The sequence below is a fragment of the Mauremys mutica genome, chromosome 15, assembly GCF_020497125.1.
Source record: "Mauremys mutica isolate MM-2020 ecotype Southern chromosome 15, ASM2049712v1, whole genome shotgun sequence".
Taxonomy (NCBI): Eukaryota; Metazoa; Chordata; order Testudines; family Geoemydidae; genus Mauremys; species Mauremys mutica.
Window position 1 is genome coordinate 35,033,031 of NC_059086.1, and position 15,861 is coordinate 35,048,891.

The window sequence follows — 15,861 nt, forward strand, 5'->3', positions numbered from 1 at the left end:
GGAAGCCAGGAGCGTGAGCTAGGAGAGGAGGAGAGACACAGCGGGGCGGAAAAAAACCCAACCAGGGAAGGGAGAAGGATCTCCGGGGCCTTCCCGGCGCTGCCAATCAGCTGTCCCCACGGGCGTGATGGGGGCTCCAGGTAACAGCAATGGTGCAACTTCCAGCTCGCAGGGGGGAAAACAAAGGTCCTTAAACAAGAGCCAGGCCGGCCGGCTCCGGCCTCTCAGGGCGAACGTCCTTTAGAGGAGTCGAGGGGCTGCAGCGCTGGGGCCGGGGCTGAGCTGGGGGAAGATGAATATGAGACGAGCTGAGCTGGGACAGAAGGTGGGACCGGAGAGGAGAGAGAGTTGAGCCCATTGTGGGGTTTTTAACAAAGTCTCTTTTTAAGTAACCCAACGAGGGGGAAGTGGGCGGCCTAGTCCCTCCCCCTCATTGTTTTGCCCCCCATTAGGCCCAAAGTCCCTCCTACCAATTTGGGGCTATTAACTCCTGGTTCCCCCAGTGCGATGTCAACAGTCCTGGGGCTGTACCTAGGGGGCTTTCCAGGTCAGACCAACCCAGCGTCTGTGGCTGGTTCTCTCGCCCGGGTTACAACGTTCAGCATCGTTCCCAGTTTCCCCTGGTTCTCCGGGGCCTTAGCACAGCTGGGGAACTTGCCCGTGGGTTTTACACGTGAGCTCGCAGCCGGGGCCGCTTCGCAGGCTCAACAGCCACAACAGTGCGAACGACTCCGAGGCGGCTCAGGCTGGCGCGACGATCCCACGTCCTCTCCGGGGTGGCTGTGTCGGAGTGTGACCCGGAGGCCACAGGCTCGGGGGGTGCTGCCCACAAGCCAGGGCCCCTAGGACTCCCCGTGTCCCGACGGTCCCTGATGCCTTTTAGGGTCCGGAGCTCTCCCCATCCCTCTGCCATGTGTGACAAAGTGGGGGATTTTCTTGTTTTTTTTCTTGGTTTTTCCAATGGTTTGCATGCTGACGGAGTGGGATGCAGTGTCCCTGGGTGTTACTGGTTTAACAAGGTGATGGGAGAGGGTGTTTGTTGTTACAGAGGACCTGCGACAGAACTGGACCCTGGCCAATGGCCAGGAAAATGGATACCCCAGCAACTGGTGACCTGTTGACTGGGAGGACCAGCTCAGGAGTCACAGCCGGTTCTGGCCAGTGGGAGGACAATGGGCTGCGAAGAGAGGACCCCGGTGACCTGACCAGCCGGTTCCAGCCAGAGGGACCAGAGGACAGAAAAGGGGAGAGGAGGCCCAGGCGACCCTGTTTACCCGGAGAGAAGACAAAGGACAGAGGCTGGGCTTGGTAGCAAGTGATACTGATATCGGATGCTCAGTTATTCTGTTCCCGCTCCCCAGCTGAGCATCCCCTCTGCTGGGCTCCAGGCAGAGCCTGGCTCTGACCGTCCCATCGATGCCGACCGCCCCCAGGGTCCAGCTGGATGTGAGGCTGGGAGCGGAGACACTGAGCCGGGCCCTGCTACCACCAGCTCCACAGAGCTGCAGGCGCATGACGAAAGGCAGGAGCTGGTAGCTGCAGCTGTAGCTCCTTGCGAGCTGCCGGCCCACTTCTTCCTGATACCTCACACATTGTCTCTAATCTGCCGCCAAATCTAGTGCGGTCAAAGTAAGCCGAGGTCCTTGCAACATCCAGGATACCCAGGGGCCCTCAGCCTGGGCAGGTGTCATATAGTTAGTTTGCAGCTTGTCCCTGTCTCTGTGGGGAGGGGGGAAGGTCATTTTCAATGTACCCTGCAGCCTTGGGGGAGGTGCAGCCCGGAAACCACAGAGTCTGATCTTCAATCTTCATCTGACCATTGTAAATATTTCCATGCAGATCCTCCCCAGTGTTACATTCTGGTTTCAAACCCTGCTGATGACTCATGTAGGTAAAATTAATACATGCTCATGTGTAACCTTCTGCTGGGGGGAGTCAGCAGCAACCAGGGCCAGGTTCAATATCCAGGGGTCCCTCCTAACAATGCAACACAGATCCGGCTCGAGCCTCCGTCCAGTCATCTGGGGAAATAAAACAGCCCCCTTGCGTGTCTGTAAGAGAAACATTGCCTCACGCGCAAGCCCTGAGAAGGACCTTCCTGGAGAGAAAATAACGAGTCCCAAAGTGCTCGTTAATCTCGCCGCGAAAGGCAGAACAATAATCAGCGGCTGCCAGCTGAAGCCAGAGACATTCAAATGAGGAGCCAGGCACCAATCTTTGACAGTGAGGTTGATTAACCACTGGAACGAATTACCAGAGGAAGTGGTGGATTCTCTGTTTCCTGATGTCCTCACATCACCGCTGGGTGTCTGTCTGGGAGGCGTGTTTTAGTGACACACAAGCTATTGGGCTTAATGTGGGGGTAAGTGGGTGAAACTCCCTGGCCTGTGAAATCCAGGTCAGATTAGGAGAGCAAACGTGGCCACGTCAGGCCTAAAGATCTGTGAATCTATGAAGTGTGCGGGAGGAGGAACAGATCCTGCTGTTTTACTGTTTCACCTGCTTGTTCCCTAGACTCACTAGTGAGCAGTGGGGTGATTTGGGGAGCAGCTGAGACACCCGAACAGGCTGGCCAGGGGCAGACACCAGCTCTGCAAGGGAGAGGTGGGCGTGGCAGTGACTTCACAAGGGCCTTGGGCAGGAACTCAGCCTATTGGGCAAAGGTGGGGAGGCGGCTGTGACCTCACAGAGCTCCCTTGACATCAGACACGCAGTACAGGGGGGCAGGGCAGGGGGGACCTCAGAGACCCCTGTGGCCTTGCTGCAGCAAACCCCCTTCTCGCCTCTCTCCTGGGGGATTTCTGTTCATGCACCTGAGTGCTAAGGAGGAGCTTCTGTGGGCGTTTTCTCCTTTCCAGCTTGATTCTGTAGAACGCAGACACCCCTGTGGAGAAGGTCAGATTCTCAGGGAGGGAGGGAACATTGATCCAAACGTTGCCAACTCAGTGCTGGGCTTGGAAAACACAAGGTAAGCTGTCAGGAAAATGTCCCACCTAGGAATCCACCGCTTAATACCTGCTTAACTAATAGGTCTCAAAATGTAATTGTAAATGAGGAATCTTTATTGGACAGGTGTCTTTCTAGTAGGGTCCTGCGGGGATCGGATCTTGGCCCTACACGATTTAACATTTTGATCCGTGACTTGGAAGCAAATATAAAATCATCACTGATAAAACCTGCAGATGACCGACAGATCTGGGGAGTGGTAAATAACAGACAGGACACGGCATCGATACAGAGCCATCTGGATTGTTTGGGAAGCTGAGCACAAGCAACATACCTGTTAGTTTGTCCAAATGTAAACTTATACCTCTAGGAACAAAGAATCTAGGCATTATGTACAAGATGGGGGGCTCTATCCTGGGAAGCAGTGACCCTGAAAAAGACTTGGGGTCATGTTTGCTAATCAGCTGACCAGGAGCTCCCAGCGGATGTGATCTCTAGGTGCATACACAGCAGCATCTCAGCTAGAAGTGGAGAGGTGTATTTGGCACTGGTGTGACCCTTGCTGGAATATTGTGTCCAGTTCTGGGGTCCACAATTTGAGACGGATGCCAATAAATTGGAGAAGGTTCAGAGAAGAGCCAGAAGAATGATTAAAGGATTAGAAAACCTGCCTGATAACGATAGACTCAAGGAGCCCAGTCTATTTAGCTGAACAAAGAGACGGTTACGGGATGAGCGTAAGGGAACAAATATTGGCTAATGGGCTCGTCACTTTAGCAGACCCAGGGGTAAGAAGATCCAATGGCTGCAGGTTGAAGCTAGACAAATTCAGACTGGAAATAAGGGGAACATTTTTAACTGACAGGGTTTGGAACAATTTCCCCAGGGTTGTCATGGATCCTCTATAACTGGCATTTCTGAAATCAAGATGGGATGTTTTTCTAAAAAATCGGCTCTAATTCAAACAGGAATTTTTCTGAGAGACGTTCCACGGCCCGTGTAATACAGAAGGTCAGACGAGATGGTCAGAGTGGATCTTTCTGGCCTTGGAATCTATGATTCACTGGGGCATTTGGAATTTGTCCTTTTTCGCTTGCCTTCACCTCCCTTCCTCTCGTCCTTTCTCTTTTCTTGTCCCATTTCTCTCTGCTGCTCGTCTTCCTGACGAGGGTGGGGCTGTTCACCAGCTGTCCTTGTAAGGGGCCCTCGCAAAGAGGTGGGGCGGGAATCGTGTGCGGATGGTGATCTCCCCCAGAATGATCTCATAGGGTGATGTAGCGGGGTGGCCACCCACTGCTGCCCTGAAAAGCTTAAAACAGCCCTGGGAGAGGGCTGTGGTAGGGGAAAACCCGGGCTGATTGGGGAAGTAGCCACAGCTGGGCCACGCCCCAATCAGGCCTCAGCCGGCCCTATAAAGAGGCCGTGGGCCGGGAGCACAGGCAGCCTCTCTCTCTAGGTGCAGAGAGAGTTGTCACGGCGTCTCCTCTCCCTCAGAGCAGCGCAAGAAGCTCACATGGCTTCATCTCCTGGGTCTGACCTTGGAGCATTCAGCCTCCTCTGCTCCTCCGTGCGCTTCCCACAGTGAGTCCGCCCAGGCGGGGCCCTGGGGAAGCCACTGGGTCCTGCACCCCCACTTCGCAGTCAGACGTGACTCTCAGCCAGCCAGTAACACAGAGGTTTATTCGATGACAGGAACAGGGTCTAAAACAGAGCTTGTAGGTACAGAGAACCGGCCCCCTCGGCCGGGTCCATTCTGGGGGGCAGTGAGCCAGACCCCCACGTCTGCACTTCACTCCATGTCCCCAGCCAGCTCCAGACTGAAAACCCCTCCAGCCCCTCCTCTCTGCTCAGCTCCTTTCCCAGGCCAGGAGGTCACCTGACCTCTTTGTTTCCCACACCTTTAGCATCCCCTTTGAAGGAGGGGAAGGGCCTGGCCATTAGTTGCCAGGCGACAGAGGGTCAGCAGAAACTGAGGCCCCCCCACAGTATTCAGAGGAAACATTAGGAACAGTTCCACTTTGTCACAGAAGGGCCTGGTTGCCTGGGACTTGAGTAAGGTACCGGAGTAGATCAGTGCTGGAGAATAACCCCCCAGGCTGCAGGCCTAGCCAAAGGCCTGAAAAGGTACTGGGGTTGCAGAGGTGCAGCCCAGGGGTAGGTGGAGGCAGCAGGTTCAACCCCCCCTTGCGGATGATGAGTGATATGGACTGCAGTCTGCCCCAGAGTGCAGGGGCTAGCTGAGGACTGGCTGTGAACACTGAGGCAAGATGGGGCTAGAGGGTGGGGATTCCCCAGGGAGAGGAGCCCAGAGAGTGGGGGTACTGCCAGGGGGCAGCACCCAAAGGAGAAGGGCACCAGGGTCCGGGAGGGACACAGGGCTGGCGACAGCATGACATTGACCTGCAGAGGGTGCTCCCACAGCAGGAACGCTAATTCCCCAGGAGACCAGCAGGGGGCGCCGCAGGGGTGAGTCCCACATTGCTACTGATGCTGTCGTCTGCCCGTCTGTTCCCTTGCTCAGCTCCCAGCCCGGAGAGTCTCCACACGGATGGGCTGAGCTTGGGGTCCTCACTGAGTTAACAGGGAGGAGGCTCAGGTCCCTGTTGGCTGAGTGCAGCGAGGCCGAACGCTCAGTTCAGGGGCGTTTCTTTGTCTGTAACATGATAATTTTTGAAAACTGCGTTAAATTGATTCCAAAATTTCTGGGCATCGGCGGGAAGAACCTTGTTGGTTTTGGTGACAGCTGGAAAACAGCAGCACCAGAAAAGCCTGATTTTCTGCACCATCCCCGTTAAATTGGTGCCGTAGGCAGAGGCGCTTTGTGACATCAGAGTTAACTCAGCCAGTCAGTGCTCACTCTCTGCAGGTGATTTGCATAATTCAACCCCATTGGTTAAAATGAGTCAAGCTGGCGGTTTCAATGGGGGAGATGACCCAGGCAGGTGGCAGGGGGAGGATTTAAGATCAGGGTTAGGGGAGTGAGTGACGGGTGAGTTGCTGAGTTACCTTCAATGTCACAAGGCGACTGCTCAGGCTCCTCTGCCTGCAGCGCCACATGGGCACTGACGGCCCAGGGGAAGGTTTTGTTGATCTGAAACGTATAAAACCAGAACAGACGAGCAATGGCTTAGGGGATTTGACAGGGTTTGGGGCACTATCCCGTGCAATTGTTACTGGTTCAGAGATGGAAACTGACCCTACATAAACAAACAAGCGGCCGACCCTCTAGTTAGTCTCTTTTAAGGTCGAGTAAATAATTTTCAATGAATTATCGATGTGCTGAATTTTGCTGCCTTCTCTCCTATAACTGAATATGAGCAGTTTATGATTCTCTTGAATGTGGTATTTCTTCTAAAATCAGGGTGAATCAAAAGGGATTTTTTCAAAAACAAAGAGCCACAAAAGGGATTGTCCTTTCAAGCCCAAAGGTGTCTAATGCTCATGACCTACTCAAATCGCACTGCAGCTGGGAGTTAGAGAAGTGTCCCTATCCCGAACAGAGGTGGGGAAAATAGAGGTGAGAAGCAAGAGGTGGTTACAAAGCAAGGTTGCGGCACAGCCAGAAAGAGAAGCATAAGAAAAAATATTCATCAAAAATGTTTTTAGTTTAAAACTGAGTTCTTAAACAAAGGAAATATTATCTGCAGTTAATGAACTGAACTGATACCTTCTGCTCACCATGTCCTTCAAGATATATGAACGGGTATATCTCATCCCCTCACACCTCCTTTTTAGTTATAGATTGAAGGAAGAAAACAAGCTTGCTGCTTGGTTAACTCCCCAGGGGTTTCTTAAATCCCGGGAATTTGTCATTGAACCGAACCAATTGGATAAACTGAAATGAAAAAAATCTTTTTCCTGCACTTTCAAAGGAGGCTACTACTGTCGAAAGCTGTTTTAGCGCTTCAAGTAATTGTGGTTCTAGGGGCTTCAGTGGTTTGACTGTCCTTAAAACTTGGCAGGAAACGTGCTGCTTAATATTGGGTTTTTCTATTCTCTTTAAATTATTTTAAGAGATTGTAATAAGGTGAGGGCTTAACATAGGTTGTCAATTTCAAATTTAATTTTAAGCAGCATTAGTTTAACAAACCAACCTGTGGTTAATTTAATTTAAAAAATCCGGTTAATATTATTAAAATAATCTATTTTTCATCCATCTGCCTAGGGATTGAAAAGCCTCCTAGCTCATCTCCCAGTCCAGGGAGGCTTTTCCTGGTTAAATCTCAGAGCGCTGACAACAGTGGGTGAGTGTTACAGACCCTGTCACTGATGCTCTCGAAGGGAGTGTCCTCCAGTGTTCAGTGCAGGGGCCTGGACACAGGACTCCTGGCTCCGTCCCTGGCTCTGTCACTGGCTCCCAGTGCGACCCTGAGGCAGTGACTCCCCTGCCCAGGCCACAGTTTTCCATTGGGGGGTTGGGGTCCCGCCCCCATGGCCCAGGACTTGTCAGGCGTCGGGAATGTGTGTAAGGTGCCAGCAGGCCCTGAGCTGGGAGGCGCTGCCTGCGGCAGGTCCGTGTTCTGGACCCCGGCTGCTGGCCTGAGTGTCTCCATCCCTTGGCACTAAAACATCGTCTGGTTTTCACAGCCGCGGCCGGTCTCCCAGTTTCTACACCGGGCCCTGTCGGCAGGGCATTGCACTGCCCGGCACAGCACCTTCCCCAGCTCACATCGCGGCGGGAAAGCGAGGAAGGGGGCCAGGGACGGGCCAACTCGGAGCATCTGCCACCCAGCTCCACACCACCTAGAGCAAGTGAGTGGCACGTAGCCCATCCTCAGGGGCTTCCCTGTTCTGCCTGGGGAGGGGCAGAAATGGGGGAATCTCCTCCTCCCAGGGGGACGAGATTTGCTAACAGCCCCCTTGTGACGTTATGAGTGTGATATAATATTTCATTGGAAGGTGACAGGGCCAGAAAGAGTTACTCACCTCACCGACTGACCTGACCCATGGGTGAACCTTAAGAACTGGTTAGCAAGGTATGTAAATGAATAAAGCTTTAAAATGCAAGTCGGCATTGTTAGAGGTAGAAGGGGAGATGTTTGCTCAGGTCCCGTAATGTAAGCAAACAAGTCTGGTCTATTACTATAGTTTTAATTCAAAGATCAAAAAAGGAATATTAACATTTATGATGATACTTGAGTGAAATAGTGTTATTGTCTATGTGTCTCTTTCAAGGTTGTGGTAACCTGTATCTGAACTGTTTAATGGATAAATTACTCTGTGTTAATTGCCAGGAGATTTGGGAGAAGGAGTTAAGCCTATTGTTTTCTCAGACCGAAAGGCTGCTGGAAATGTATAAGAAGCCTGGGACACGATCCTTCTTCATCTCAGATCTGCTTTGGGTTTCAAGAGGGGGAAACCTTAAGCCACAAGGATTGAGATCCCCAGTCACTGACTGGAGCCACCCTGAATATGGAAATTGGACTATAACTTATGGACTATTTCTAAAAGGACTTTTGGCAACTACAAACTCATCTCTGCTGTGTATCTGAACCTCAAGAATTGAATTCAAGTCTGTCTGTACATTGATCTTTTAACCAACACTCTCTCTCTTTTCTTTTTTAATAAATGTTAGCTTAGTTACTAAGAATTGGCTATAGCGTGTATTTTGGGTAAGATCTAAGTTATAATTGGACCTGGGTATGTGGCTGATCCTTTGGGATTGGAAGAACCTTTTCTTTTATATGATGAAGTAAGATTTTCAGGAATCATCATCATATCTCACAGGTGTGTCTGGACGGAGGCCTGAGGCTGGGCACTTTAAGGGAACTGCGGGGTTTGGACGCCTGAGTAACCAGTGAGGTACCGTAGAATCTGTTTTGTGCTGGTTGGTAAATCTAAGTACTGGAACATCCACCAGTGTTTGGGGTTTGTCTGCCCCGTTTGGTTTGCAGTTCACCCTGATTGAGTGACCTCAGCTGGCTCCCACGGGCAGCACCGTCACACCCCTGCAGCCCTTCGTTCTGGGCCTGGGCAGCACGTTTCCTGCTGGGCCTGAGGCACCTTCTGGGCCAATGTGGAGGTGGCCCAGGGTGCAGCTGTGCGGGAGGGACCCAGAACAGGCAGGAGCCGGGCACGGCGGTTCTGGGGCTTCCTCTCCAGGAAGCAGAGGAGCCAGGAGCCCAGCCCCAGGGCCCAGCAGGGGCCACCCCCTGCCTGGCCCCTGGAGAGCCCCCAGCCTGCCCAGAGCAGGAGATGAGTGACCCCGGCTCCAGCACCAGCAGCTCCGCCTGCTCCCCAGGGGCCAGCAGCAGCCGTGCAGGGAGTGTGAGTGCGCGGAGGCTGAAGGCTCCCCCAGGGCAGGTGAGGAGAGACACCGGGGAAGGGAGGAGGACGGGGGGGCTAGTAACACCCGGCGCCCGTCGGTTCACCAAGGCGTCAGGCCTGAGCCACGTGAGCCCCCCCCGACACTCACAGACGCTTGCGGCGTCCAGCGGCAGAACTAGGCACTGCAAGACGGAGGTTCCCAGGGGGGTGTCTGGGACCGGAGATGTCGGCCGGTGACATTCGGTTGCACAGTCAAAGCAGCGGCTGCCCAGAGTGCTCACTCCCAGAGCCGGGAGCCGCGCACACGCCAGAGGCCATGCGGGAGCAGCCCGGGGGTGGGGGTCTCCCAGCGCAGCAGGGTGGGGCTGGCTCCCAGGGTCGAGGGCTGGAGTGACCGAGCAGCTCACCGGCCGGGTAACACCAGGGGAACGTGACAGGCTGGTTTGTGGTTCTCTGTTTATTATAGATCTGGAGATTAACAGGATGCAAAATAACACAAGCAGCTGCCTCAGCACATCCCCTACCCCGCCCGGTGCTGAGCCCCCCTGGCCCCTCACCCATGGGGCTGGGTGAGGCACCACCAGCTGCGGGGAGGGCTACGGGGGGGCTATAAGCTGAGCCCGTTCTCTGGGGGAGAATCACTCACCCCGTGGTGGCCGATGCTCCCTGCCCCGTCGCTGCGATAACTCCCCCTGGGTTCACGCTATGGGGGTGGGTGGAGGCACCCTGGGGGCTCTGCCTGTGGGGCCCCCGGCTCACGTTGATGGCGGCGTACAGGACGGGCTCAGGGGCAGGGGCCGGGCCCCCCCGCTTGGCCAGCAGTGCCTGGCCGTCCAGCTCGGAGTAGGTGAGTCCCTTGGCGCTGGGGTCGGGCTCCTAGGGCAGGGAGGGAAGAGAGACACCGGGGCGTGTGTGGGTGTGCACCAGCACCAACACCCACACACCAGACTGTTCTGATCCCAGCCACCGGGGGCAGCGATGCCCCCCACACCCCTCCCTCCCACCCCGATGCACAGTTGCTCTGACGTGCTCTGTCCTGTCCAGCAGGAGGCTCCCGAGAGCTGCTCTTCCCCCCACCCCCAGGGAATCCAGCAACACCCCCCCTCCCGGCCCACTCCAGCCCACAGAGCCCCATGGGGCAGAGATCAGGGAAATTCCCACCACCCTCTACCATGTTTGCTGCCCCAAGCAAAAAAAAAAAAAAAAGGCGCCTGGACTCTGCCGCCCCAAGAATGGCCGGAATGTGCCGCCCCTTAGCATGGGCCGCCCCTGGCATGAGCTTCCTCCGCTGGGGCCTGCAGCCAGCCCTGCCCCCCGTGGAATTCCGCTGACCCGCCACGAATCTCCAACAAATGCAAACGTTTGGAGGACGGTTTGAGGGGGGTCGAGGTGAGTTTGCGGGGTGCAGGGTCAGGCTCTTATTCTCTGTGTTCTGGGTCTCCCACCCCTCTCGGGGGGGAGCCCCAATGCTGATCCCCAGCACCGGTGTCTGCCCTGAGGGGGTGCGGGGAGGTGTGTGGGGGGGCAGGCAGAGTCTGGACAGCCAGCATCAGAACACGGCTCTAGTGGGACCTGTGCAAGGCCGGATGGTGGGGGGGGGAGGAGAAGCCCGGATGGTGGGGGCGGGGGGGAGGAGGAGGCTGGATGATGCATTGGTGCTGGGGGGCTTGAGTGGGGGACACTTACCAGGACATCCTGCTGCTTCCCTTCACCCACAAGAGCGTCTGTGGAATAGAGAAACCCCACCCAGTGAGCAACTGGGTCAAGATCAGGGCCCCGGGCCCAGCCCCCCACCCCCCATATGAGCCCTTTGCAGACTGACCCGCCTGCCCCCCAGCGTGCTGGGGTGGGGCAGGGTCACTAGCCCCATGGTGCAGCGGGGTGCCCCCAAAGGCAAACTGAGTCAGGGCTGCACCCCACATCAGCATGCCTCCCCCACAGGACATGGCCCCTGCCAGGGGACACCCGCCCCTCCCTCCTGCTCCATGGCTCCCCCTCATGTGTGACTTACAGACTGTGGCTGCAGCCTCGGACTCCCTACAGGGAGAAAGAGAGAGAGAGAGAGAGAGTAACAGAACCCAGGAGTCCTGGCTCTCAGCCCCCGCCTCCTGTTGTAACCACCAGACACCACTCCCCAACCTGAGCCAGGGAGAGAGCCCAGGCGTCCTGGCTCCCAGCCGCCTCCCCTGTTCTAACCACTAGACCCCACTCCCCTCCCCTGCAGGGAAAGAACCAGGTAGATGAGGGGTGGGGAGCGGAGCTGGGGTCTCACCTGCTCTGTCTCAGGGCTGGTCCTTTCCCTGCAGAGACACAAAACAGAATCGTCCATGAGTCGACCTGGATCCCCGTGTACCAGCCCTGTGTCACGGAGTGTGGGGGAGTCAGGGCCCTATACCCCCATTTCCTGCAATTCACCAGGACTCTCAGCCAGCCAGTAAAACAGAAGGTTTTGACAGGAACACAGGCCAAAACAGAGCTTGTAGGTACAGAAAACCGGACCCCTCTGTCAGGCCTATCTTGGGTGGTAGGGAGCCCAGACCCTGCTGCAGGGCCTCCCTCTGTTTCCCCAGACAGCTCCAAACTGAACCCCCCTCCAGACATCTCACCCAGCCCCCCGCCCCCCTGGCCCCTCCTCCAGCCTTTGTCCAGTTTCCTGGCAGAAGGTGTCACCTGGCCCCAACCCCCCTCCTGGGCTCAGGTTACAGGCTCAATTATCATCATCCCTCAAGTGAAGTCACACCCTGATATCCCACCATCATCAGTATTAATGCAGACAGTAAACTAGTGAAACTCCCCTGCAACATTACCAGATTAATACCCCTACTCGGTCAAACCCTGCCCCTCAGCCCCACAGGGCAGCTGGGATGGAGGGCCCAGGAGGGAGTTTCCAACCACTGCTCTGCTGGGGGAGCCCTGCCCCCTCTAGCTGCTGAGCCTGGATACCCTAGAGACAGGTACCCACCCCCTGCACGACAGCGCCCCCTGCTGAGCCCCCACCCCTGCAGCACAGCGCCCCCTAGTGCGCCCCCTGCCCCACCCCCTGCAGCACAGCGCCCCCTAGTGCTGCCCAGGGGCTTTGGGGCCAGCTCTCACTGCCAGGGGAGACGCCCCCTGCTGGGCCCCTGCCCCACCCCCTGGGTTTCCTTCCCCATCTCCCTTCCAAGCTGTGACCCCTTCCCAGCCCGGCTTAGCAGCGGGTTTAACCCTTCCCTCGCTGGGCGGGGCACTCACCTCCTCGGGTTCGTCTGCAGCAGAGGAAGGCCACGAGGAGGAGGAGGAGGCCGGAAGCTGCCGTGCTCACCCCGGCGATGATGGTGCAGGTCAGACCCGGTGCTGCGCTTGGTTCCGCTCCACCTGGGAAGCAGCACCAGGCTGTGAGCATCTCATTACCTGCTGCCCCAGCCCCTCCCTCTCAAGGACCTGGGGACCCACAGCAGAACATACTATGGGGCTAATGGGGAGGTAGGAACAGAGGGGATTCTGGGTAATAGTGGTCAGGGGGTTCACTCCCAATGGCAGAGGGCTGTACTGGGTGGGGGCAGGGTGTACCTCAGGCCCCTTGCTTGTGAAGCCAGCTGGGCCCAGATGCTATAGCACCAACCCCCCTCGGGTCCTGCCCCTGTCCTGGGAATTTCTCAGCACTTCAGCTCACTTCTGCGTAGGAATCATATGGGTGGGGGGATGGCAGTGGGTGGGGTCTTCTGGCTGGTGACGGCGCTTTGAGATCACTGGGAGAACCACGCCCTGGTGAAGTGATCAGCAGCGGAAGACTTAACGGTATTGTCATTGCAACAGCCATCATTATGTTCCAGAGTCAACAATGTGTTACTCTAAATCAGTGGGTTCAAGTGTTAACACCATGTTTCTGTGGATTGAGAGGTTCCAGGGTTAATGCCCCACTGGGCAGCACCCCAGTGAAAGGGGAGCCCTACTTCTGAGCCATCCTGCTGGGCTGTCTGCAGACTCAGGCAGACAGACAGGATACAGGCACTGTTCTTCCAGCAGTATACACACCGAGCTGTGTCCCACACGGGTGGCTTTGTGGTGCTGGCAGGCAGCACAGCACCCTGGTTTGTGGGGGCCCTGGGGTGGGGCTGTGCATTGGGGGGAAGCTCTCCCGGGTCCTGCCCCCACCAAGCCAATCTGGCATCTGTCCAATGACACCCCCCTGCATATGAAATGAGGCAGAGGTTTATCAGATGGGACATTTGCTGTGGGGATCTGCACCCGTCCCACCCAGCCACCCCTTCTTGGATCTCCCCACGGGTGGCTCCTGGGGCAGCACAAACCTGTTTCTGGGGGGGTTGATGGCGATATCCTGCTCCCAGCCCCGGTACCTGGCTCCACGCTGCCTGGGCGGGTGGGAGCCGGCGTCGTTCCCGGCTGAGTCGGGTCGGTTCCCTCTGTGGGAATAGAACCAGCGTCTGTCGGGTGTGGAGGTGAGAAAACTGGAGCCCTGGTGTCTGTGGTTAGTTATACAGGGAACCTCTTCTCCCACCAACCGGCAATGTTGGCTCTCCCCCGGGCTGAGCCGGCATCCCTGGGGAGAGGACGGGACCCAGGGATTCGGGCCAGCTCAGCCCCCCGTGATCCCAGAACGGGAAGGATCGGTCCAGCAAGACCCTGAGCGCAGATACAGCCCCTGCCTGGCTCTACGGAAACCGGAACCAAAATCATGACTGACTAGTATTAATTACCAGGAGCCCCTGTCGTGGGCCAGCTCCCCTGTGTGCTCGGAGCTGTACAGATAAATGACACAAAGATGGGGGGTGATGGGGGTGGGAGGTGTCAAGCTGCTGGGGCCAGCTGGGTCAGTTCCAGGGCCGGATCTAGGTTTTTTGCCGCTCCAAGCAAAAAAAATTTGGCTGCCCCCACCCCAGCCCTGGGCTCCCCCCCGCACCCCCTTGCTGCCCCAGCCTTGGGCTCTCCCCCCCACCCACACCCCCCTGCTGCCCCAGCCCTGGGCTCTCCCCCCCACACCTGTACCCTCCTTCCGCCCCAGCCCATGATCACTGGTAACTTGCTCCCAGGGCAGGTCATTCAGCAGGAATGTTGGATGTGCACAGAACACAGACAGGATTGGTTCCCATATGGTTACAGAACTGCAGTAAAGTGGAACAATTTTCAGCTTGTGTGACTGGAGGATATCTGGATGCATATTATAAGACTGTCCTCCATAAATGAGGAAAAGTTGAGATGCCTTTATTATTCTTTTGTTCCACTCTTTCTTTCTATGGGGAATTTGCCAATGCAATATCACTGTCTTCCTTTTAAACAAATAAAACTAACAACAACAAAAAAAAGGCAATGGCTGTTGAAAATAGCAATTCCAGTCCTAATAAGCATTTCTTGCTCAATTTTATCCTACTTTTTCTACAGCAAATTACAGAGGATCAGTATATTTGATTTGGGAGAAATGAAGTAACAGCTGCCCAAATTGAACTTGAGCACTCCTGAATTTTGAGGTGTTCAAATCTGGAAGGCAGGTGCTAGATTCCCTTTCTGAACATTAGCTAAATCTGGAAAGGAAAAGTCAATTTCTGCTTCCATGGCTCAGAAGTGGAAATCCTCCTACGTGCCTGGTACTGTATCTAAAGCTGCCCAGGTCCAGAGCCTCCCCTCCCTTACTTTTCATTTTAAATTTTAGTGGGATCCACATACCTCCCTTGCCAGGCTTCAGATAGAGAGGGGCACTGTCCATTTAGTCCACCCAATTCCTTCTTTGGAGGCTGCAAGGGGAGGTCACACCAGTATCCCTAATCCAGTCTTCTGAAGGGGACATCTAGACCAAAGCCTTCTACTCCTTGGGCACACTTGTTCCCCATTCACAGTGCCACCCCCGTCTAGCAGTGAGCTCTCCATTCACAGCAAGCTGCAGCATGAGGTTTCAGCTACCATACTCCCTCCCCCTCCCTTTCCAGTTGATCGCAGCCAAGGGAATGCTGGGAAATGTAGTTTTTTCCCTGCTCCAGGGCTGACTCTATAGGCAGGGAGCTATCCAAGGAACTACAGCTCCCAGGGCCCCCTGTTGGTTCTCAGCTCCCAGGCTGGATCCCTGCCGGCTGCCGCCCCTGCAAATGGGCTGCCCCAAGCAGCTGCTTGCTTTGCGGGTGCCTAGAGCCGCCCTGCTCGGTTCCCTCTGTGGGATGAAAATAAGTGACTGCTGGGATGGGGGAGGGAGGGAACCGAGCACCCAGCCATCGGCCCTGAAACTCCAGTGCCTGCTGCTGCCCCCTGGCTGGGGAACCCCCCAGTGCCTCCATCCGCGTTCCCCATCTGGACATCCCCTCTGCTGGGCCCAGGCTCAGGGCGGAGCCTGGCTCTGAGCCTCCTATCAGCACGGAGCCTCCATGAGGGTCCGGCTGGGGATAGGGCTGGGAAGTGAGGACACCGAGCTGGGCCCCTCACCTGCTACCACTAGCTGCACAGTGTCGCTGGGCTCCATCCAGATGGGCGGATCCCACTTAGTGCTCTATCGGCAGCTGTAGCGCCCTGCATCTCCCCGGCTCACGCTGCGGATGGAAAGCTCAGCTACGTCCCCCAAGGGGTCCATCAAGGGCCGTGTGTCGGACAGTCACAGCTCCCCCTGGGGCGACGACGCCCGTACTGGGGCTCAGGGAGATATTGGGTTTGGGGTATCTGAGCTCT